At 34.5% G+C, this 25,875-nt stretch overlaps 1 pseudogene; it reads right to left on the minus strand.

The window, feature by feature from the left end:
* Nucleotides 1–1,231: 1,231 nt before the first annotated feature.
* On the minus strand, nt 1,232–24,056 carry LOC129753612 (cytochrome P450 4c3-like; annotated as a pseudogene).
* Nucleotides 24,057–25,875: the final 1,819 nt, after the last annotated feature.

The raw sequence follows: 25,875 nt of genomic DNA on the forward strand, positions 1-25,875 counted from the left end.
TCGTCCATATCCACTGATTAATGTTTTTGCGATATTGGCTTTATTTTACATTGGATTGTGATGAAAATTTGCACATGAGTGTTTTGAGAGACGAACAATCGATTTCAAGTTTCGAATTGCGGATCAGAAGTCGGCTGAAGGAGTCGTCCATACCCAACTTTAATGTTTTTGCGATTTTGACGTTATTCTACATTGGATTGAGATGAAAATTTCCGCATAGGAGTTTTGAGGGACGCTCTTTTGCATTCAGGTTTCAAATCTTGACTCAGGGGTCGGCAAAAGGGGTTATTATCTGTTCACTGTTTTTACGTTATTCCCTTGATTGAGCATAGAATTGTAATGAAAATTGGCACATGGGAGTTTAACAGAAAAGATAATTGATTTCAGGTGTCAAGTTTTGAATCGTGGTAAAAAAAAGGCCGTCCATGTTAGTTGCTCACTGTTTTCGCGATATTGTCGTGATCATGCATCGGATTGAGATGAAAGTGTTCAGATGAGGGTTATAAACTATGAGCAATTGACTCCAGGTAGCATGTTCCGTGTCAAGGGTCGGCGAGAGGGGCGTCTATATTCACTGATCACTGTTTCCAAGTTCCTGACGTTATTTTACATACAATTTGAAAAGAAAAAATGGCACAAGGGAGTTTTGAGGAACGTAAAATTGGTTTCAATTATCGAATTTCGGGCCATGGGACAGAAAAAGAGGGTTTCATTGAAAGTTCAGTGTTTTGTGCAATAATTTTGTTGGAGGCAGTTAATTGATACCAATTTAAGTGTAAAGGTCAAACAAAAGAGTCGTGCACACAAAACAAACAGTACATGTTTCTGCCATAATGTCTAGATTTTGCAACCGATCGAGAAGAAAACACTCTCACATAAATTTTAGTAAAAAGCCAATCAACCGTTTAATTTGAAATTCAAGTAATAGTAATAGTAGCGACTTTAAACACTGTTGAATTTTTCCCCAAAATTATCGAAATAATGTTTAGAATTCATTTTCTAAACTCATTTTGACGTACCAATCATTTAAAGCGAAACGAAGTTCGTACGGGATCAGCTAGTTACATTAAAATAAAAACTTAATAAGTGTTGTTGTATAAAAATGTTGAATCTAACCCTTCTGTTGAAAAGAGACAAAACTACAAAGAAACAAGTTGTCGGAACAGATGAATTTCGAAGAAACATTCACGTATGTATGGAACATGTGTTTTTTTTTATTTATACTGTTGCTGTATTCCTTTTCCTCAAATCGTATCGCATGCGGAAAATCAAGTTTCAGAGCAATTTCCCAATCGGTACCGGAGATCCTCAAATTTGATGCTGGTGCTGAGCTTGTAATTTCTCAAAACGTGAACAGTTAGCGTTTTCAGCAACAGCATCGCGTAACGATCACCTGAAAATAATGTTAGGAATGTTGAAAAAAACTTCCTATTTTGGAAAAAGATCAACTTACCAATACAATTCCTAATCCCAGCACTAAAAGGTAAAAATGCCAACGGGTGCCTTTTTTGACAGCGTTCCGGGAGGAAGTTGTCCGGATCGAATTTTTCCGCATCCGGACCCCAAAGGTCCTTCCGACGATGCATGGCAAAGAGTTGCACGTAGAAAGTGGTTCCAACTGGGGAAACGGAACCCATCCAGTTCAATCTCTTCCTGGTTGACTCGCCCCAGCTGGGCTATGACCGGACTAAGTCGCAGTGATTCCTTGATGAACATTTCGGTGTACTCGAGATTTCTAAGGTTGTCCTGGTTGATTTCCGTTCCTGGCGGCAGATGGGTCATTATTTCTTGGTAGACTTTTTCCTGCAGGTCAGGGTACATTGCCAGGAAGAGACAGTTGTGGGCGTTCATGTGTCCGGATGTTTCGTTTCCCTAAAAAAGTGTGTTTTTTTTTTAAATTGTTGTTAATCGATTAATTTTTTAATAAAAAAAAATCATACTAACAGCAATATACATGATGATAGTGTTGTCGATCATTTCACTCTCGGTAAAGTGCCGTGATCCGGCAGAGATCGAGAGAAGCTGATCGATGAAAATTTGTGGCTTCTTGTACTGAATCTCGGAATCCTCATCGATGTTGTTATTATTATTGTTGTTGTTGTTGTTGTTGCCGTTCAGTTGAATGAACTTCTGTTTTTCTTGAATGAACTGTAAAAAAAACAATTATCAATACAAAATTTGAAAGTTTTATCTTTTGAAATTGTCACCTTTTTTACCGTATCGAATCAACGTTTCACGTCCAGCTTGTTCTTCTTTGTAGGCTTTGGTAAAACTGTACAGGAAATCGTTGTGGTGCTGAGGACTTGCGAATCTCGAGGAAACCCGATCGATGGTTCTGGAAAAATCAAACATCGTTCAACTTTTTCCTTCTCATTTAAAAAAAATCCAAAAACACTCACACTTCAATGGCGTGAATCAGTTCCGGTAGGTCGTCCCCTTTCCAGAACGTCGGCACCCATGGTAGTTCCGATCGAAGCTTCCATGGTGCAGCGTAGAATGTACGGTAGCATGTCAACTTCTTCTCCAGATGGGACGGCACTCATTCGTTTTACCATTCGCTCACAGGCTTGTTCCAGTATCGGAATGAAGCTGAGCAAGATTTTGTGGTTGAAGGTGGGATTGAGCGCCTTCCGGATGCCTTTCCAGTGGTGTGCTGGAAAGAATAAAAAAAAAATGAGGTTTGTTTAATCAACCCAACACTGGTTATTAGACTGAGTAAATTTGGGGTCATTTAAGAATTTCTCAAACCCTTGGGTTTAAAAAGCTTCGTTTCCGTTCAAAATTCATCTATGATTTTTTGTTTCTTCTTTAGAACCGAGCCAGCTGATGGTCTTTGCCAACTGATGAAATCTTTAAAGGAAATTTTCCGCCAAACAACTTAGTCGCAGACCGTAACTTTGTAACTTGTTAGGAAAAATAGCTTTTGGCTCTTTAACGGGGATATGTCTTTTAACATTGAAAAACAATAAATTAAATTGACATCACTGCTGGGTGCCTAGCGAGGTATTGAATAAAATAAGTAAACCAAAAACGTAAACTACACGGCAGTTAAATAATTGAATCACCGAAAAAAAACCAATCCAGAAACGAGAAGTTGACTACTTTTCATGCAATAATTCACGAGGCACAAGCAAGGATGTCAATTTATTTTATTGTTTTTCAATGTCAAAAGACATACCCCTGTTAAACAGCAAATAACTTTTTTGCCTCAAGTGATAAGAAACGGTTTTTGGACAAAGTTGTTCAGCGGAAAATTTCCATTATAGAATTGAAAAATTGGCATTAAAAACCATTAGCATGTTCGGTTCTTAAGAAGAAACAAAAATGATATTGAATTTTTAGTATAAAATATTCAATTTTCCCCACACAAACTTAAAAGTTAAAATTTACTCATGTAATTTACGTTACTAAAAAATTGTGCAATAAAACCTGGATGAGTTTTGAACTAAAGCAAAGTTTTTTTTGACCCCAGGGTTTGAGAAATTCTAAAATGACGCCCGAATCGACTCAGTTTACTGGTTATTGCAGCACAGCATAACGTAATATGTTCAAATGGCAGCAAAATGAGGAGTCACTGTGATTTCAATTTTCGTTCAAAACTTGATATTAGTATAGATAACAAGTTAGAACTGCATTCTCGGAGTCAATTTTCCAAAATTAACGTTTTGAAGGATTTTACTGTCTTGAACCTATCAAGTGATGATTTTTTTTTTGTTTTGTTTGATAACATTACAATTGTTGTTCAATAACTTTTCAAAGATGAAAAAGTTACCTGTTTTTGACAAACCAATATTGGCCTTCAATATTTGGTGAACTATGTGCAAACGTCAAAAACAAAAAAAAAGATTTACGGCTCATTTAAAATTTTTGATTGAAATGTTTTAGAAAAAAAAATTTTTTTTTTCCAGTTTCAACGAAATACGATAGGCTGCAGAGAGAATAATTGTGCCTAGAATTCGAACCCAAACCCGTTTAGGAATTAAAACGAAATTTATCAAATTTGACTATCATGTGTCCGATAATTTAAGCAAAAATATGTTTTTTTAAATGGGTGCTCTTTTTTCAATCTTTCTGGTGGAGGGTTTGTTTCTTCCAACACTATTCAAGTCTGCGAAAAGTTTAACCAACATTTTTCCATAATATTTAAGGATTTAGATAAAAAAAAACCATTTAAATGAATAAAAATACCAACTGAAAACGATCATTTGAATCATATTTAACCGGCACGAAATATAATCTATTGGGTTGATTTTAGAAATTTCCAAAAATCCGTCAATAAATCCAACAAGTGAATGAAGGTTCATAGCGCGAGCTTGCGGGGAGTCCTTCTCCTCCAATTCGATCCCATTGAATTAAATCAGAAGTTTTTTTTTCAAAAAATTCAAAATTAGAGTTAAAATCAAATCTCTTTTAACCCGTTTTCTATATAAACTAATTTCGATATCCTTTGATTAAACTTTATTCTGCTTATCTTCAATTTTCATTGCGAGGAAATTTTGATTTAAAGTTGATTTTCGTATTTTGTATACCAAGGAGTCAAAAAATTAAGGAATCTCTCTATATAAATGTATTTAATGATATTCAGTTTGTGTTTAGACTTCTAGTCGAGTAGTCGACTTTTTTTCTGCGACGTTGTCTCAATCTGTGTGTAGCCTAGCTACTGTTTAAATTTTGCTTTGTTCAAAACAATAGCTGATATCAACGTGTGGAACAATGGCAGCCAAACTGTAGGAAGCTCGCACCAATACGCTGCGTATCTTTTTTGGGCCTGGAAGATCTGAACCATCAGATAGCGGTTTATTTCAGTTCATAAGATCGAAAATGAGTATCGTTTCCGCTAAGTTCTTGGAAATGTATAAGGAGCCCAAAGAACATTGTGTCTACCTGAAGTTTCAATCCGAAGCTTTATTGAGGGAGACGTTGTTACGCTTGCCATCTTCGATGGAATATTTTTACGATGACAATAGCTTAACAACGTTACATTTTCTGCAGCGTCGAGCGTTTTCAAGTACCTACATGTTCGTATTTTCAATCTTCCACCGGAGATAGCGGATGTGTTTTCAAAATTTGGAACAATTCAACGCAAGAATTATGGTACATAGACCGGGTTTCCAATTTGGACAGCAGTTCGAAGTATCCATATGGAAATAAAGAGTGAGATTCCCGCAACAGACCATGTGCGTAACTTTCAAGCACGCGTTTATTATGAAGGCCTTCAAATTAAATGCTTTGTTTGTGGAAGTTCAGAGCACATTAAGGTTAACTGTCCTAAGCGTGCATCAGTGAACAACCGATTAATTACATTGCGTTATAGTGACGTTGCAGCTGGGTCTAGTCGTGAAGTAAAAAAGTTGTTTACTGGACAAAAAGTTACCATGCCAAAACCCCTGTTGCAAAATGAGGCGAAAGATGGATCGAGCAATCAGAACATATTGGATAGAGCAACGAACTAAACCGTTTCGAAACTGTCCACCAATGACATGGTGGAAAAGGAAAAAGCTCTAAGCTTTAGTGAAGCTTTGGAAACATCCGAAGAAGTTGATGAGGCAGAACGTGACATGGTGGTAATTGAGGAGGAGCAAGCTTTCACGAAAGTATCATCGGGTGTCATAAAACGCGGAAGAGAAGAAATTAATAACGATAGCAGAACTGCATCCGAAACATCTACGGGAATGGAAGCAGGATCGTCGATTATTCCTTCAGCAAGTATTTCATTAGCACAGAGTAGGCTATCTCGATCAAGGTCAAAGCAAAAAAAAAGCATTGATAACACTAGTTTACAGCATTTTTGAACTCAGTAAACTGAAGGTCATTTCTTATGTGAAATCGGGCGCTGAATCCGAAAATGAAATTCAAAAAAATCTCAGTAGAACCGTTTTTAAGTTATGCTGCAAATTTGAAATTTCGGAAAAATTAAAAAAGTTCTTGTACTTAGATTAAAATATCTCGGACGGCAAAACATTAATTTGAAATCTCTCTTTTGCATAGTGAAGGTGAATAAATTTTCTACCGATCATCTGAATACTGGTTTTGTGTTTGGCCAACAGTATTGTTGATATTAGTGACTTAATGAGAGAAAAAAAATATAAAAAGCCCACTATTTAAGAGAAAATTTTGTTTCAACGAAAGTTTTAGACTCGATGGTAGCATTTATAAAATCTGATTTTCTTTTGCGCTTAAATGTCAATTTAAAACAAAGATTTCGAGTGGTTGTTTATCAAAATCGGTTGAAAATTGAAGAAGTTATGGCTACTTTACCATAACTGTAATTTTTGCAGTTTTTAATAATTTAACGAACCGCAGTACACTTATCATAGTATAGGAAGGATGAAACATGATAAATCTCACTCGCTCCAAGTTAAAATTATTTATTAGCTTACCAGTAGGTCACATGCCCAGTTTTAGGAAGATCTGACCATAGGGAGGGGTTGCTTAAGTCTCAAACGTGAATAAAATTTTGAGGTATTTTGCCCGGAAGGAACGAAAAATACTGGTTTTTCATCAATTACTTCTTTTATCACTAGCTGATTGTTTTTTATGGTTGATTTTATTAAAGCCTAAGTTGAGACAAATATTTCACCCGAAGGCTGTAATTCGATTGGATTTGAAACAGAAAAGTTATTGCGGTTCAAAGATTGTATTTTGGTCGAAAATTCTCGTATAAAACGCAATGGGTAAAAAGTACTCATTGTGTGTTGGACAAAATTTGCGGCCTTTGAACTGCAATAACTTTTTTACTTCAAGTCCAATCGTGTTGCAGTCTTCGGGTGAAATATTTGTCTCAACTTAGGCTTTAAAAAACTTAACCGTAATTAACAATCGGCTAGTGATGAAAAAAGTTGTTGATGAAAAACCATTATTTTTTGTTCCTTCCGGGCAAAATACCTCAAAATTTTATTCACGTTTGAGACTCAAGCAACCCCTCCCTATGGTCAGATCTTCCTGAAACTTGGCATGTGACCTACTGGTAAGCTAATAAATAATTTTGACTTTGAGCAAGTGAGATTTATCTTGTGATATTTTTCCTATATTATGATAAGTGTACTGCGTTTCGTTAAATTATTAAAAACTGTAAAAATAACAGTTATGGTAAAGTAGCCATAACTTCTTCAATTTTCAACCGATTTTAATAAACAACCACTTGAAATCTTTGTTTTAAATTGACATTTAAGCGCAAAAGAAAATCAGATTTTATAAATGCTACCATCGAGTCTAAAACTTTCGTTGAAACAAAATTTTCTTTAAAAAAATGCGTCTTTTATAATTTTTTCTCTCATTAAGTCACTAATATCAACAATACTGTTGGTCAAACGCAAAACCAGTGTTCAGATGATCGGTAGAAAATTTATTCACCTTCACTATGCAAAAGAGAGATTTCAAATTAATGTTTTGCCGTCCGAGATATTTTAATCTAAGTTCAAGAAGTTTTTTAATTTTTCCGAAATTTCAAATTTGGAGCGTAACTCAAAAACGGTTCTACTGAGATTTTTTTGAATTTCATTTTCGGATTCAGCGTCCGATTTTACATTAAAAATGTTGGTCAGTTGATCAAGTTCACGATTTTTTTTAAATTTTGTAAACTAGTGTAATTAATGTTTAACTCAGCTCAGCAGTGTTGAGTTAAGTTGAGATGATATAAGTTGTTGTTTTTGTTCAAGCAGTTAAAAATATTTGAGATTCAATTTATCGGTAGTCTACAAATGAAACGACAAAGCATCCAGAAATAGAAATGAAACACCAGTAGTAATGAAAGGGTTAAAAAAAATTCGGTTCATCAGAATACAAGACTTTACCAATGCTGACTGAACACAACTGTAGGTTTAATTAAGGAATCTTTCTATATAAATGTATTTAATGATACACTTAAAACTTGTGTTAAACAAGACGAAATTTTAATGATTTTCATTTGCAACTTTATGTTCGAAAAAGCAATTTGGAGATCAAGCATGGATCACGATGAATCTGGACGCATTAAAACGGGTCTATCTCGGAGCTCTGTAAACAAAATAAAAATGTTTTGTACATAAAATGTAAGGTTTTCTTTGCACTTTGAAGGAAAAATAATAAAAAAATTATTTCGATGTTGTTTTGATGAATTTCCTAACTTTTCGTCGAGTACCAATCATCATAGTTTGGACACCCTATTCGCTGACCTCAGCGGCCATTTTGTTCCTCAATCTCTTCATCTCTGTTCCATCCCGAGTCGTCCTACCATTCTTCTTCATCTTCTGCTTGACAATTGCCCAAAATTTTTCGATAGGGCGGAATTGAAGGCAGTTGGGTGGGTTGATGTCCTTTTCGACCAAATCCACCCGTTGGCCCGATACCACTGTAGTACCTTTTTGCTGTAGTGGCAGCTTGCCAAATCTAGCGAAAACTTTACTGGTACCTACTTTGTGAGATCTAATGTACGAAAAAAAAAACGTTTTTCAGGCACTCCTCTTTGTACATTTCGGAGTCTATGGTCTTGTTTTCCGCAAAACCGGGGTTTTTTGTCCGCAGCTGCCAATACCTTGCCAGATCAAACACTTTCTTGCAAACTTATCAGCAAAAACGAATTCGAACTTGGTGGGGACATCACCGCGACTAGCGACTTTGTAAAATTTTTGGCCAGGAAGCCGCCCAAAATTCATCTCCACGTACGTTTCGTCATCCATGAGGATGCATCCGTCGTACTGCGTTAGTACCTTGTTGTGTAACTTCCGGGACCGTCCTTTGGCTTCTAAATTCTTCTTCAAAGTCCGGTTTGGTTGCTTACTGGCCCGATAAAATCGTATTCCTTCGCCCAGACGAATCCTTTTGACGGTGCATCGGTCGGAGTTGAATTTATTGGCGGTGTCGTAGTCCGACTACCCTCTGTTTGCCTTGATCGTTCTCAACACCTTCGAATACAATTTACGATCTTTAATTCCACTATGACGCTTGGTATAAAACTGCCGATCGATAGAAGGTATCTCACGGAAACGTTTGAGAACGCTGCATACGGTTGATTTGAACATTTTTAACGATTTTGCGATTTTTGAACCCAACCGCGTCGGGTTTTCGACGTGGGTTTCCAAAATTAATTTTCGTCTCCCGGCTTCCATCACGTGTAACTTTTTTGGAGCAGAACGAATCGAAATGAAATTTTCAGCACTGATAGAGGAAACATTTCTGAAATAAATACTGTCAAAATATACCAGATCCGAAAGTTAGGAGCACTATGGTATAATAAACAGTGCGTCCAGATTCATCGTGATCCATGCTTTAATTCATTGAATCATTGCAATGAATGTAGAACTAATTTCGAAATGTAGTTATTTAACTTTTATTCTTATACATTTTCTGAATAGCGAACCGGAAATCTCGTGTTGTTTTTATCAACTCTGAAGTTCATTTTGTATGTTGAATTATAGTCTAAGAATTTTATTTCTAAGTTTAAATTTAGTTCTGAATTAAACATTGAACAGAATTGTGTATTCTTTTTGATGAAATACACTGTGTTACAAATATTTAAAATAAAGGTTTTTAAGCAATGGTCTACTTTCTCGATGATTTGGAGTAATTGTGACATCTGAGAAAAAGTAACCTAAGTGTTCTTTTTTTATTTCAGTTTAACGTAAGTTCTGGAATTTGACAAAATCTCCAAGAACTTTAAACCAAAATGCATCTTTGATATTTCATAAGCAAAACGTTTTGCAGTCTTCGACAAATATGTAGACAAAATAATCATTTTGTTATTCAAATCTTCGAAACTCCATATGTGATGTCAGACATAAATTAGTAGGGTCTAACACTTTCAAAAAATCGATTTTTTTATTTTTTATTTTTTTATTGTAAAACATTTCAAGAATGTTGTGTCAAATTTTCAAGTCAATTGAAGCAAAACTGTAGAAATTATAGGCCTTTATCTCCTCCTATCTAATACTGCAAGCAAGAGCAGAAACTTCAAACGCGTTTTTCTCGAAAGCACATTTTTAAAGTCCGTGGACATCGTCATTTGAAAACTACTTCACCGATTCTTTTCAAATTTGGAACATATTTTCTACATATAAAATACCAGACCCCAACGTTTTTGCCTTTCTTACAGAAAGGTATAGTTATCGGTCGATTTGGGAGATCATTAATTATGGGTCTTAGATATACCTTTATAGGTACCTATCGAATCAGCTCGATGAGTTCTGATGATGTCTGTGTATTTGTGTGTATTTGTGTGAATTTTTGTAAACTTTGTTCTCGACGTTTTTGTGAAACTGAGCAGTACAATAAAAATGATTTTTATCTTGAAAAATTTGATTTTTTTTCTTCTTCAACCTATAAAAGAAAGAAAAAAATACAAAATAGTTTGAAAAATAAATTTTCATAGTAATTATCATCAAATCATCACTCCGAAAAACGTGTCAATTTGGCTTGCTAGCCACAACCAGCAATCACTAAAATCAAGATTATCGTATACATGACGTCAAATTATACATGACGTCATATACACGATGGGCGCGCTCGCTGTGTTTAGTGGTAAGTGACAAACCTTCACTCCCACTCATGATGTCTTCATGACGACAAAAAGAGCGGGAGGATGGAGTAGGAGTTAGGTAAAATATCTATATCATTTATAGTTTATGAACCAGTTCAGTTTAAACCGAACCGATTTCAAAAATTTTAGGGCCGAAGCTCTAGACCATATTGTGGCAGTATGGATTTTCATGAAGGGGTACGACCCCGAATTTGACAAGTCAAACCGATGGGCCTAGAGCCCTACATCGCATTCTTCTGTAGCGATGGAGGGCTTCGATACTACGACGCAAAAGGAAATCTGTCAGATAATTTTGTAGTAAGTTTGGAAAAGGGCGAACGCGCCAAATGTAAACAAACCTAGCGTAACATTTCATGAGGACGAAACTATCAGTTAGCTCGGAACAAAAAAAAACGCTTTTGAAATTTCGGAGCATCTGATCAAATCCTATTTAACAAATCGACGCTATCTATTGGCCCTACCCGAACAAAAAAATAACCCCATTTTTAATAGGCGTAATTTGACGTTCCAACCTGTTCCAACGAAAATGCATCAACAAAAAGTTTCGCCCAATTTAATTTTATCAACTGTTTTAAAGTTTAAAGTGATTTTTTTTGTACAGACGCGTTAATTTCAAGCTGTTGAATTCCCTGGACTTTAAAGTATTTCTGATTTTAAACTTTATTTGAAAAAATCGGGCCCAATAGTGAGTTTCAGAATTCAGACTAAAATCGAAAAAATTCAGATGCAATCCAGCGCTAGACGGGAGTCCAAAGCCGCCAATTGCAACAACAGTAAAATTCGTCATGAACTTATTGAAGGAAGCAATTTTGCTTGGAGATGTATTTTTTGGAATCCGTGGCTATATTTAAACTAAAAATATTGAATTCTTATTCCATGCCATTCAATATAGGTACTGAAGATGCCTCGAACTATGCAACGCAAGAATAACCTTGGCTGGCCTGTAGTTAATATCGAAAAACATCATTTAAATATTATTTGATTCAAAGGTTACTTGGTTGGTTAAACTGATTAAACTACTTTATTTAAGATTTGTTTGATGTTCTCATCGTTTAACAATATACTTAGTTATAATTTGGATATTTTTTCAAATCAGGACATTGATGGGCCATTTTTTAAAAACCAGGACAATTCAAGCGTTTTTCAAAAACCAGGACGGCCTCTCGAAAATCAGGACAAATCCTGAAAAATCAGGACACCAGACACCCCAGGGCATAGTTATACGTACATAAGGGGTGCCAGGTTGTTTTGTCATAAATCAGGACATAACAGATTTGTTCGTAGTTTTCATAGTTCCATTACAAATTCGATTGTGATTAGAGATTTTTTTTTGACAATCAGGACAATTAAGTACATTATGAAAACAAATTTTCAAACATCAGGACAATTCGAAAGTTTTAGAAAAATTAGGACAACCCCTCGAGTCAGGACAAGTCCTGAAAAATCAGAACAAATGGCACCTCTGCCGTGCATTACAATTGTTCAGTTGTTGTTTCTCTTATGCTCAGAGGTGCCAGGTAGCCTGATTTATCAGGATTTGTCCTGATTTTGAAAGACCGTCCTAATTTTTAAAAACTCTCGAGTTGTCCTGATTTTTTAAAAATTGGTGCCTAAATGTCCTGAATTATTCTGATTTTTATGAAAACCTCTTAAATTTTATCAAATTTGTAGTTAAACTATGAAAAAACTTATAAATCTGTTATAAAATACAGGATGGCCACAACTTTTTCATTATGAAATTCCCGGTTTTTCCCGGACAAAAATTTACCTATATATGCCTATCATGCCATTAACTAACTTCTGGTATCCCACATCTCCCATTTTCCCCATAAAAAAGAAAATAAAATCTTGATGCTCTGGCCTTCGAAATTTGAAAGTTTCTTATGCTTTTTGTTATCTAAAATTCTTGGATTGTTATTTAAGATCTACGAAATAAATATGGAGAACGAATTAGTGATAAAATTTTTCAGTGTAATAAAACTTAAACGTCTTTCTCAAATGTTATTCCTGATTAATTAAATCTTTTTATGAGTAAATCAGTTTGAGTGTGCATTTTTGCAAATGTAAACAAAACGCCGTGAGAATTTACGCCAGGTATCTCGCTATTAGTTTTGTCGCCGTGGATTTCGATACTTTTTTCCCGCAAATTGTCGTAAAGTTCGATACCAGAACGTCTGTCCTCCTTTTTCGAAGCACACGAGCCTTTTCATATACATACAGCTGGTGACAATACATGCATAGGCTACAGGCAGATACTATTATGGAATCTGGTCAATTGGATAAGAGGAAGGATTCAAATTCACAGGGATCAGCACCGAAGAAATACACGCCTACGCGGCTTATCAAATACTACGAAGTCTATCGAACACGCACAATCTTCCCTGCGTTTAGTTTTCGAGCGAACTGTTCAATTGGACCTTTCTCAAGGTCAGTTTCAAACGATCCAGTTAAGTTGAAGAAAACGATGGAAAAGAATCGGTTGGGGAAATTTTTCTAAGAAATAGGGCTTTCATCACTGAAGGCTGAAATTTTAGGTCACTGCTTTTGCCTATCCGACGACAAAGGTAAAATTTAAAACACCATCAGAATTATTTTCTTCAATCTGATTTTCGTTCAATTTACAGCAAATCAACTACAGAAAAACTTGGACCCATATCTTTTGATCGGTGTCAACATTTGAGGGTGTCCGACTAACTGGAGCTGATTTCTAGGAGTCCTCCAACCTTTTTCTTTTTTGGATAAACTGACTTTTGTCGTCTCGATGTGCGGCGTTTGAGCTAGTTGAAACAGCTTTAAACCACGATGTACCTCTTTTCTAAGCAAATTAGACAACAAACCCTAGCTCAGCGAAGAAATACACAACGCAAAATACATGGTTGGATCCATTCGTACGAAATAATTGTTAATCAAAAGGACAATCGGCCAGGGTACAAATACTGTATGCTTAAAGATATTCGACAGGGCTTGCTGTTTCATGTTTGAAGAACCGCAACAAGATTGTAAAGTGAGCTTGCACTTTAATTTTCAATATTTTGCTGAATTTTCGTAACATACTAGAATGACGAATTAAGATAGGAATTTTCTGAAAGCTTTCACCGAATGTGAGGGACAAAACGTCGATTATGTTCTCCCGGTGCAATCCTGCTCAGAATGGCGGCATTGTTGAGTTCCGCAAGGACACATGGCTGTGGGTAGAGGATTTAGAAATCTTCGATCTGGTGGAGGAGGCCAACGAAAACCTTTTACAACTTTATGCAGAACACCAATGCCACCAACCAAGAATTGAAACGATTTTTTCGGGCGCTCTAGGTGATGCTGCATTTGGACCAGAAAGACACCGAAGATGCGAACATCCAGCTTCGAAATTTGGTACCGGTTTGCGAGATTATCAAGGATGCCGGCAAGCGTTGAAAGTACGACGAGGTGTTTAAGAAGGAAATGCCCAACTAGAAGTCTGCGCTGTGGTGCTCTCGACGGGTGCGGAGGGTTCTAGGGAGATGCTATTACCCCGCTGCTTGTGACCACCGTCTTGACCGCTGTCTTGACTATATAGGTTATGCATAACAAATGTTGAATTATTTGGAAAACATGGTTGGGAACCTTTTTGCCTTTCTTTCAGAAAGGTATAGTTATCGGTCGATTTGGGAGATCATTAATTATGGGTCTTAGATATACCTTTATAGGTACCTATCGAATCAGCTCGATGAGTTCTGATGATGTCTGTGTATTTGTGTGTATTTGTGTGAATTTTTGTAAACTTTGTTCTCGACGTTTTTGTGAAACTGAGCAGTACAATAAAAATGATTTTTATCTTGAAAAATTTGATTTTTTTTCTTCTTCAACCTATAAAAGAAAGAAAAAAATACAAAATAGTTTGAAAATTAAATTTTCATAGTAAATATCAAAAATCATCGCTCCAAAAAACGTGTCAATTTGGATTGCTAGCCACAACCAGCAATCACTAAAATCAAGATTATCGTGTCTATGACGTCAAATTATACGTGACGTCATAGATACGCGCTTGCTATCTAAAAGTATGGATCTGTCGATGTGTGGAAGGGAGAACAGACAGGCTTCACTCAGGTTCAATGTCATCGTGACAGACACCATGTGAGAGGAAGACGACAACTATAATTTTCCCGGGCAATCTTTAAATTTTTCCTATTAATGGTTCAGTTTGCAACCGAACCATTCCAAAAATTTCGGAGCCGTAGCTCCGAATTATTAAACTTAAAAATGGTTTGCACCAAGGGGTACAACCCCGAAATACTAGAGACTAGAAGTCGTTGATGAGTACGTCATGCCCACACTGCATGGTACGAAAGCGATAGTAACTTCGCCCAACATTATATTCAGGCACAGATTGCTCTGAGAAGGGGAAAACAACACGGGTACGCGGACGATGTATGCACATCCTCTCATCTTCTCACGTGCCGTTCGTGCTTATGAAGCTTTTTCTTAAGCAGCAACGACAGGAGAGTATTTCGCCCGTGGGAGCAAATTAAATCCAATAGGACAAATGCTACTGAATCCTCTCGAGCTTTAAGCTCTCGGGCTTGTTTTTTTGTTCCCTTTTCTCTTCCTCTCTTCAGATCTAACGTTGCGTTGTTGTTGTTGGGGTTGGTGTCTAGAGAAAAACGATGACGGCTTGGAGGTCAATCTGAACTTTCACTTGCTGAAGCCAATGGAAGATGACAACCAAACAGTAGCGCCACCAAGCCCTCCATAGTATAGTTTGAAGCATTTGGGTTTTTTTGGAAAGCTAAGAGTATCAGCAGCGGTCAGGTGTCAAAGCTATAATAACACTCTATTTCGACACTTCGACGGCGCACCGCAAGGTTTCAAACCAGGTGTTATTTTGCTCCTGGGTGTTAAAAAAGCAAGCCAGGAGTCAAATATGAATACCGACCAGCTCCTGATTTGACAGGTGCTAAAGTGTCTAGGGAAAATTTAGAAGAGAAAATAGCAACAAACAACAACAACACCTATCGATGCGTCACCAGTGGCAAAAATGGAAACCAGTTTAGCACTTACCGGTGCGCAAATAAGCTGCTAAAGCTAAAATAAGACCGAAAATGTGTCCCGGGTTAACACCTGGGATAGCACCTACCGGTACTGGTGCTCTAACAATCATTATTGACAAAGTTGAAGAAACAGGAAAGAACTCCGAATTAACCATTTTCGCCAGGTTGACCAGATACAAAAATGACAAAATCGACAAAATTGACAAATTTGAAAAAAATTGACTAAATAGAACAATTTTACTAAATTAACGAAATTGACAAACTTGACATAATTCATTGATTTGACAAAATTCACTTAGTTGAAAAAATCATAAAATTGATAAAATTTATAAAATTGACAAAATCGAAAAAATTGGCAGAATTGACCAAATTGACGATGACAAAATGGACAAAATTCACTGACTTGACAAAATTGACAAGATTGATAAAACTGACAAAATTAACAAAAATGAAAAAATGATAAAATTGACAAAATTGACAAAATTGACAAAATTGACAAAAATAACAAAATTAACAAAAGAGATGACAAAATCGACAAAATTCATTAAATTGACAAAATTGACAAGATTGATAAAACTGACAAAATCGACAAAATTGAAAAAAAAATACTAAATTAACGATGACAAAATCGACAAAATTCACTAAATTGGCAAAATTGACAAGATTGATAAAACTGACAAAAATCGACAAAATAGACAAAATTGAAAAAAATTGACAAATTGACCAAATTGACGAAATTGACAAACTAGGCTTAATTCATTGATTTGACAAAATTCACTTAGCTGAAAAAATCATAAAAATTGATAATATTTATAAAATTGACAAAATCGAGAAAATTGGCAGAATTGAGAAAATTGACTATGACAAAATCGACAAAATTCACTGAATTGACAAAATTGACAAGATTGATAAAACTGACAAAATTGAAAAAAATTACTAAATTAACGATGACAAAATCGACAAAACTCACTATATTGACAAAATTGACAAGATTGATAAAACTGACAAAAATCGACAAAATTGACCAAATTGTCAAAATTCACAAAATAAACAAAGACAAAATCGACAAAATTCACTATATTTACATAATTGACAAAACTGACAGTATCGACAAATTTGCAAAATTTACAAAAAATGATAAAATTGACAAAATGAACGCAATTGTCCAAACAAACAAAACCGACAAAATTGATAAAATTGACAAAAACTATCAAAATCGACTAAATTGACAAAATTGACAGAATTTGAAAAATTGACAAGGAAGACAAAACCCACAAAATTGATTCAATTGACAAAACTGAACGAATTGATGAAATTGACAAAATTCTTAAAATTGGCAGAGTTGAAAAGATTGACAAAATTGGAAAAAACTGACAAATCGACAAACTTTTCAAGATTGACGAAATTAACAAGATTAACAAAACTGACCAAATTGACAAAAATGAAATTATTGACAAAATTCATAAAATTGACAACATTGACAATAACGACTAAGTTGACAAAAATAACAAAGTTGACAAAATTAACAAAATTCACAAAATTGACAAAACTGTCAAAATTGAAAAAAATGATGAAATTGACAAAAATGAAAAAAATAGCCAAAATTGACAAGGTTCACGAAATTGACAAAATTGAGAAAACGATGAGAAAATTGACGAAAATGATAAAAAAAAGACAAAATTAAAAAAAATTTACAACAAAGACAAAACTGACAAAATTGACAAGAATGATAATAATGAAAAAAATTAACTTTATGAATGACAAAATTGACGATGTTGAAAAAATTTACTCAATCGACAAAATTGACCAAATTGACAGCAACTGACAAAACTGACAAGATTAAAATTGAGAGAACAGACAAAAGTTTAAAAATAGACAAAATTGGAAAAATTTACAAACATGACAAAAGCTTTAGCACCGATATAATTCATTTAATACACATCATTTATAAAACAAGACCATGAATAAAGTGCAAATATGGGCCATTCGTAGAAGATTGAATATTAACCGATCATTCATTTGTTATCCAGTTCAGCCATTAGCCGAACTGTAAACTAAGACCGAATTCCTCGGAATCATGATCATGTTATCTGAATTATAGAATCAAGCATAGGGCCTAGACCCTCACGTCGCATATTTCTATAGTGATATTAAGTCCATCCTTCGCCCAACGATAGATTCTCAAGCACAGATTGCTCTGAGAAGGGGAAAACGACATGGGGATGCGGACGATGTATGCACACCATCTCATCTTCTCACGTGCCGTTCGTGCTCAGTCAGGAAGCTAAGCACGAACGACAGGAGAGAATTTCGCCCGTGGAAGCAAATTGAATCTTATTAGACAAATGCTACTGAATCCTCTCGAGCTTTAAGCTTTCGGGTTAGTTTTTTCGTTCCCTTTTCTCTTCCTCTCTTCAGATCTAACGTTGCGCGATGAAAGCTTTTCGTTCGCATAGAAAAACCTGTGCAATTGTTGCGTATTGTTGTTGGAGTTGGTGTCTGACGATAACGGCTTGGGAGTCAATCCAAACACTAGCGCCACCAAGTTCTCAATAGTAGAGTTTGAAGCATTTGGGATTTTTCTGAAACATGCACATAAATACGAATTAACTATTTTGGCAAGGTTGACCAGAAAAAAATTTAACTAAATTGACAAAATTCACAAAACTGACAAAATTGACCTAATTGACAAGATTGACAAGATTGACAAAACTCACAAAATTGAGAAGATTGACAAAATTGACAAAATAGCCTAACTGAGAAAATTGACCCAATTGACTAAACTGACAAAATTGACCAAATTGTCAAAATTTACAAGAATTACAAAATTCACAAAATTGACAAAATTGACGATTTTGACAAGATTGACAAATTTGACAAGATTAACAATTTCGACAAAATCGACAATATTGACACAATTAACAAAATTGCCGAAATTGACAGAATAGACAAAAATGACTAGATTAACAAAATTACCAAAATTGACAAGATTGACATAATTGACAAAATTGACCAAATTGACAAAATTGACAAATCTGAACAAAATTGACGAAATTGTTTAAATTGACAAAATTAATTAAATCGACAAAATGGTCAAAATTCACAACATTCCCAAAATTCATAAAATTGACAGTATTGATTTAATCTCCAAATTTGAAAAATTTGACCAAATTGACAAAATTGACAAAATTGTCAAAATTGACAAAATTGCCAAGATTGACAAAGTTGATGATATTGTCAAAATTAACAAAATTGACAAGATTGACAAAATTGACCAAATTGACAAAACTGAATTAAATTGACAAAAGTGACAAAATTTATAAAATCGACAAAATTAACAAAATTCATAAAATTGACAACATTGATTAAATCGGCAAAATTGACAAATGTAACATATTTGACATATTTGATATATTTGACATATTTGACAAATTTGGCAAATTTGACAGATTTGACAAAATCGAAAAAATTTACAAAATTGACAAAATTTACAATAGTCACAAAATTTACAAAATTTGAAAATTTAAAAAAAAAAGACCAAATTGACATAATTGACCAAATGGACAAGATTGAAAAAAAATTGCGGAATCAACAAAAGTAACAAAATTTGGCAAAATGACATAATTGAAAATATTGACATTTCAAAATTATCAATATCGTTATCTTTTAATTTAATTCTACCGATTATGATACCCTACGTTGCAGCATTGTAGTAAAATCTAGCAATTGTAATTTTATCCAATAATTTTATCAATGTATTTGTTTCGTTTACTTGAGAGGATGAATTATTTTAAATACATGGTCAGGTTTTCTTTAGATTGTATTCTTAATTTTTACCCCTTCCATTTTAAAGTTACCTATAACTCCAAAAGGAGTAAATTGAGTGAGATTATAATGTCATAGAAACGGGATCATACAAGATATTCCAGAATCCAGATTCCAGTCATTCTAAAATCTTTAATAAGTTGCAAATAATGTTATTTATATGAAAGTAATGATTAAATCACAATACTTTGATCCTATAAAAAATTTTGAATCTTCATTTCTTAAATTCATTTTGGATTGACTATGCGTTTGAAATCCTTCAATCATAAATCAGAATTTATAAATCTATTATTTGTTTATTATTTTGTATCATATGTATCCAAATATAATTGACAGGCTGTAAGAAAGGCTACAATCCACTGTCAAGTGTATTAAATCGGGTTTCTTTTTTTGTTTTACTTTGGGGAGATTTTACAGATAAAAAATGGTGGATTTTTTCGTGAAAAATCGTAGTTTTTATTTCAAACAGCCACAAAAATTTCATAAAATTTTTTTAAGTTAAATAAAAACGTTGGAGTCTAGAAAAACATCTATTAAAAATATTTTGCTCTGATTTTTTGACTTCAGATGATTCTGTGCTGAGATACAGTGTCCACCGCAAATCCTGTTTTCTAAAAGGCATCCTAGTAAGTGCTCCGTTACCGGCTCATTTTCCCATATTTTTCTATGATAAAATTACTAAATGTTCTTTTAACAATGCTTCGTATAATGCAAAAAATTTGAATACATTTGTTTGAAAATGGTGTTTTTTTACCCGTTAGACACAACCCCCCCCCCCCCATAAGCAAAAAATTTATTACACCAAAATTTGCCTGTTATCTGAAATAATAATAACAATGGTCCAAATACTGCGTTGGTACCATCTTTAACGTAAACTGATAAATTCAATCGATTAAAAAAAAACTGTTTTGTTATGTTAGTTTTTCATGTATTTTTTTAATTGCAATTTCCATTTAATTAAAGAAAATAAACATAAAGATCCAGCTTTGTAAATCATAAATTAACACCAGTTGAAGGTTAAGGTGTGGTTGCGTTATTAACTCGAACTTAGAAATTTTTGCACTTATTCCCCTCTGGCTACAAACGGCTCGTTTGATTTTGTATAGAGTTAATAAAACTAATGTTTTTTTTTATTCAGCAGACCTGTAGTTTTTTTTCTGTATAACTATTTAATTGTGAACAGTTAAACATGATTTGGTTATTTTATTATGGTTCATTAAACTTTTTGTAATTTAATAAACCACAAGAAATTTTTTTGAAATTTTATTTGCAATTGGAAACATAACGATAAAATAAATTTTTATGAAATTAATTTGCGGCTTTTTCGGTGAGGGTTAAAGAGTTGAAATTAAAGACGGATAGTATAGATCAGAAGAAAATTCTAAGGTGGTGAAAAGAGCGAAGAGCATTTGAAATAGAAGCTTGACCACATACCTATGTACTCGCTCTTTTCACCACCTTAGATTTTTCTTCTAGCACACATATTCTTTATTTGGATTGTATTGTCGTAATACAATCATTTAATGTATTTAAATACGATAAAAAAATATGCATGGACCGCACATTGTAGGTGCAGATATACGAAAATGAGTTTAAATAACATTCTATACGATATAATCTGTAAAATGAAATACCGTTTCTGGTTGTCTGGGGTGTTCTTTTCGACGGTTAATATCAGTTTTATAGACGATTAAAAGGGTCTATCAAAAATACTGTATAATTTTTTATTCAATATTATTGTAACACACACACACTCATCATATATTAAAAGCTAAAAGCGAAACGGAGTTCGTACGGGAACTGCTAGTATTTAAATAAATACTTTCAGTTTATTTGCTCACTTATCATTAACCCTAATCGTACTTCCACAGCCAGAACGTATGGCCGGGCCCACTGTGGAGCAGAGGACACAGTGACGTCAGGGTTAATATGAAATAAGGAGCATGGACCCCCAGTACCATATGCTCCGAGGGGCAATGTGATGAAAGCACTCTGAAAAGTGCTTCTTGTTGATTATAGTAGTAGAACCATCCTTCAGTGGATAGAAATGAGTTATTTTGTACACAGAAATAAAAAAAACTGAATCATCAAAACGCGTTGGAGAGTTTAAAGTTCCAAACATTATTAATTTAACAAAAACATCTGTATAAATATGATTCTTATGTTCTGTCTTTGATTTCTGTGTACCCTAATTTCGGGTCATCGACCAAGGTTAAAGCGCCTTTACTCGCTCATGAAAATAAATAAGAACAAAACATAAACGAGATTTGTCGAGAACTCAAGGTTTGTTTCGCTTCAGATGCAAACCCATCTGACCTAATCCACTTCCTTCGAAGTATTCAGAAAAAAAAACAAACATCCATAAATTGACAAAGACTTCCCCAGCCTAAATAATTTTTTGAAATACATTTACTGTTTATTAACAGTAAGAATACCATTCTGGTGAAAAAAGGAAAATATTTTAATTTTTAACGGAGCAATGCAGTACTGTTAGAAGACTGATAATATTTCAAATTCGTTAAACAGTATTCTATTAATCCGAGAAAACTAGGATTTTGTTAAAGAAAATGTTATTTGATCAACAAATTTGATTTGTTATGTCAACTAGATTTGTTATGACAAAATTTGTCATGAATTGTAAATAAATCATCTACGATACTTATCTTTGCGCAGCTTTATTTCATAGCCATTAAGCTTCTAGGGATCGAAATTAAAATATGGGAAACTTCAAATAGTCTCAGCAGGCACCAAATTTTACCTCAGGAATCACATGTTGCAATCGAAAAAATAATTATCCAATTTTACTCTCTTCTACAAATTACACAATGCATACAAACAGCCAATCGTTCGCTGATTTTTGGAGACCAATTATTATGTGCACAGCCAAAACACCAGAAGTAAACACGTTCCGACACTGCCGTAATCTGGCAATCTGACGTATGCGCCAGCGAGTAAAATTTTCAGTACGGAGCTTTTTGCCTCCGAGCAAATTTCAATAATCAAATCTGTACACTATGAGTTTTAACGATGAGAAAACATGGCCAAATACATGATTTGTGGAACAAGGTTCATTAACGGAAGTTATGTTACCAACGTCATTTTGCTGTGGAAACAGCTATTATTTTTCACTGTTTCCAAAACCAAATGACGTACATCCATCGTAGCATGCGACGAACCATTTCCGGATATTTTCTTTCACAATCAGTCAAATATTCGCGGGTTGTGGATGGTAAGCTGTATCCGAACCAAAAAAAATGGAGTTTATAGCCGAGTACGGTAGCATGAGCGAGAGTGAGCCTGAGGATAATCCGGTAATAGAACAGGTGCCTGGACTAACAAAGCGTGAAGCGAAGCATTTGGAATCTGTGGCAAACAGGAAACGGAAGCATAATGTGCTCATTTTTCCGGAACCAAAGATTATCATTGATCCTTTGAAAAAATATCTTGAAGAGAAGAAACACAACATCAGAGAATAAACCTGTTGAATCCAGATCCGGATTGACATTTTATTGTAGTGAAGATGTCTTCCGAAATCAAAGCAATGGTAAGATCAGTAAACAATTTGTATCGAAGTGTTCTCTCAACTGTAGTAACTCTAGGACAAGTTCTGTCAACTTAACCATGTATGGGACGAGACGCGTTCGATTTAATTGTACCAGCAACTTCTTGAATATGCATTACATGAAATTGATTCAACGGCACGTGCTCCTGTTTTCTTAGGATTAGTTTACATACAAGCCTCCACGTGGTAGGTGTGATTAAACCAGAAAATATGATTGATAATAAAAAACATTCCATGAATATAATTTGAAATTTTCGACATCGCATATTAATTTTAAATTTGACTACTAAAGAACTTTTAACCTGAGCATTTATTTCATTAGATTTCTTAAAGTTTTTGGTTCTCTGATTGATAAAATGTTGTCAATGACATGCTGTTGTTTTCATTAATAACAGATTGTTTTTCTTTGAGTCATAACACAAGCTCGGTATCGATTTGCAAAAAAGACTTATTCACCAACATATCCGTATTGAGTAGCCAGCTCCAGATTTTAATTCCAGCAACTCATTTATAATATACTTCTGAAAAGTTTTCATATTCAAAATTTGAATGGGTCTTCGAATGCATTATGTCACTCAGTTGAATAACTTAAATAACGTATATTTCACTAATTATTTCCATCACAATATTGAGCATTTTGACATTTCAAACACTAGGATTTTTGTCCAAAATCACAATTAAAAGAGTCCATCAACCTTCTTGGTATATAAGGTTGAATAGTTGCTTTAGATATACTGCATACTTTATCATTTCCCTCCTCCAAAAACTCACCTGGAGCGGAAAGTAATCCTTCCTTAAATCCCATAATGTCATACACAAACGGTTTATCCAGAACCTTTGGGTGGGTCAACAACTTATACACCAAATCTGGATGGGTCGGACAAATACACAAAATAGGTCCAATCCGAGCTTTAAACAGTCGATTATGGGTCATTAAAAACGATTTCACTGTATACTCAAACTTTTCCGCATCACTCTTAAACGCCAGCGTTAAATCCACTCCCAAAACGTTCAGTTCCGGTTCCATCATCGGAATCCACCGGGAAAATTCTTCTCTCTTCCGAACCGACCGGAAGTACCACCAAATACCCAACACTAAAACAACCAGTAGAAGATACGATACGAGGGCCATCTTGAACTTGTCACTTTGCGATGCCTAACTACGGATTCGACGCACTAAACCGATACTAAACTGAACCTGTGGATCGTGCAGAGTTTTATCATTCCGGCCGGCGGTTGACATGAGAGTGCAATTTTTATCCCGCTGCCCACCGAAATAATAAAAAACCTTACCTTAAGTTATTCTGGCTGATATACTGGAGGGTCAAGATATAATTATAGTTGACGGAAATACCAAGACTAGAGCAAAAGCAAAAAAAAATACGTTTTATAGTGTGTACTCCCATCCAAAAACGTCATCGAGCAGGTTTAACAGGTCTACAGCTGGCCATTGGTCTGCGCGTTTACAGCTAGTTGGTAATTTGTTTTGAATAATTCAATAATAACAATTTTTCGAACGATAAATAACCTAAGAAGATTCAGAATTGCTATGAATCACTCTAATTCTATAGTATTTATCGGAATAAAGTGTGAAGTTGCCGTCGAGACTATATAGATCATAGCTTCCATATTGAATCAGCGAATAAATTGTGGAAATTTTTCAATCAATTCGAGCTGAAGTCAGGGGATCTACCCAGGGATGTAATTTTTCATTCGCATTATCAATTAATCTGTCCCTGACATATATTTTAGATGATCCATTGATCAAAACACATTCAAGCTCATAATTGCCTACACAGCAAAAAAAGTTTGTGATATTACATCGAAAACGTGCACATAACCTGAGTCGTAAATGGTATCTAATATTACATCATTTTGATGTACAAGAAAATTGAATGAGTAAATCTAGTAGACAAATTCAAGCTCGAAAATTATGTACCGACAACTTTTGATGGAATCGTAAGCCATTTTCAATTTACATTGTCGTTTTGAATTTCTATTTTGATGATAACTGATGATTTATTTAGATGTGACTTAGAATTAAAATTAAAGATTCTCCTACGTGTGGATATAGGGATTATGAAATTAAATCAGGTTAAAATTGCAATTCATTTTCGAAAAATTTATTCAGAGGCTTGATGTCTACTTTTTTATCTTTTGGTAAATTAGATTTATTATATTTCACTATATTATTAATTATCTACATTTTCTGTTTAAGATTGTCCTAAGCATGAAAAAAGTTTTCCCTTTTCTGGTTATCCGAATACGGATCCGAACACCTTTTTAAGCAAACCGACTAAAATTTTAAGACGGAATGCATTCACAACAACCAAATCTAGATGATCTCACGGTGCAGAAACTTCTCAATTTACAGATTTACAGCTTCAGGAACTGAATTCCCGGCTACAAGCCTCTCGATGGAACGTTACCGCGGTATCCCTCGTCAATATTTCTACGCGTAACAGAATTCTAGCCTATGAAACTCCGTGTTTATAAATGGATGTCCCTCGGATGACCATGGCACTCCGTGGTTGCATACCGAAACACTTCAATTCTGTAAAAATTTAATCAATAATTACACAGGGTGGAAAAGAAATTAAAAAATACACACCTTCACATCCAGTTGTTTAAAGTCTCCGGATCTTTTACTTCGGCTGATGCATTAGACCTTAATTTCCTTAAAAACGACAAAAAGTGGAAAAAAGTTAGGATCTATGATTTTGCTATGATTTTTTATGAAAATAGATATGACTTACCGGCAGGAAAAAATCCTCTGAGCTCTGCAATCTTCTTCAAACTTTTTGATATTGAAATTTGCTAAAACGTCAAATTAGACGAACTTGGCTACTTGATGTAATATTGCATATAAGGTTGTGATATTACACTACGTGACCTGTTCATGTCGTGTACAGAGTTTCGATGTAATATTAAATCAAAAATCTTCGGAAATA

The sequence above is a fragment of the Uranotaenia lowii genome, chromosome 3 (assembly GCF_029784155.1).
Source record: "Uranotaenia lowii strain MFRU-FL chromosome 3, ASM2978415v1, whole genome shotgun sequence".
Lineage (NCBI taxonomy): Eukaryota > Metazoa > Arthropoda > Insecta > Diptera > Culicidae > Uranotaenia > Uranotaenia lowii.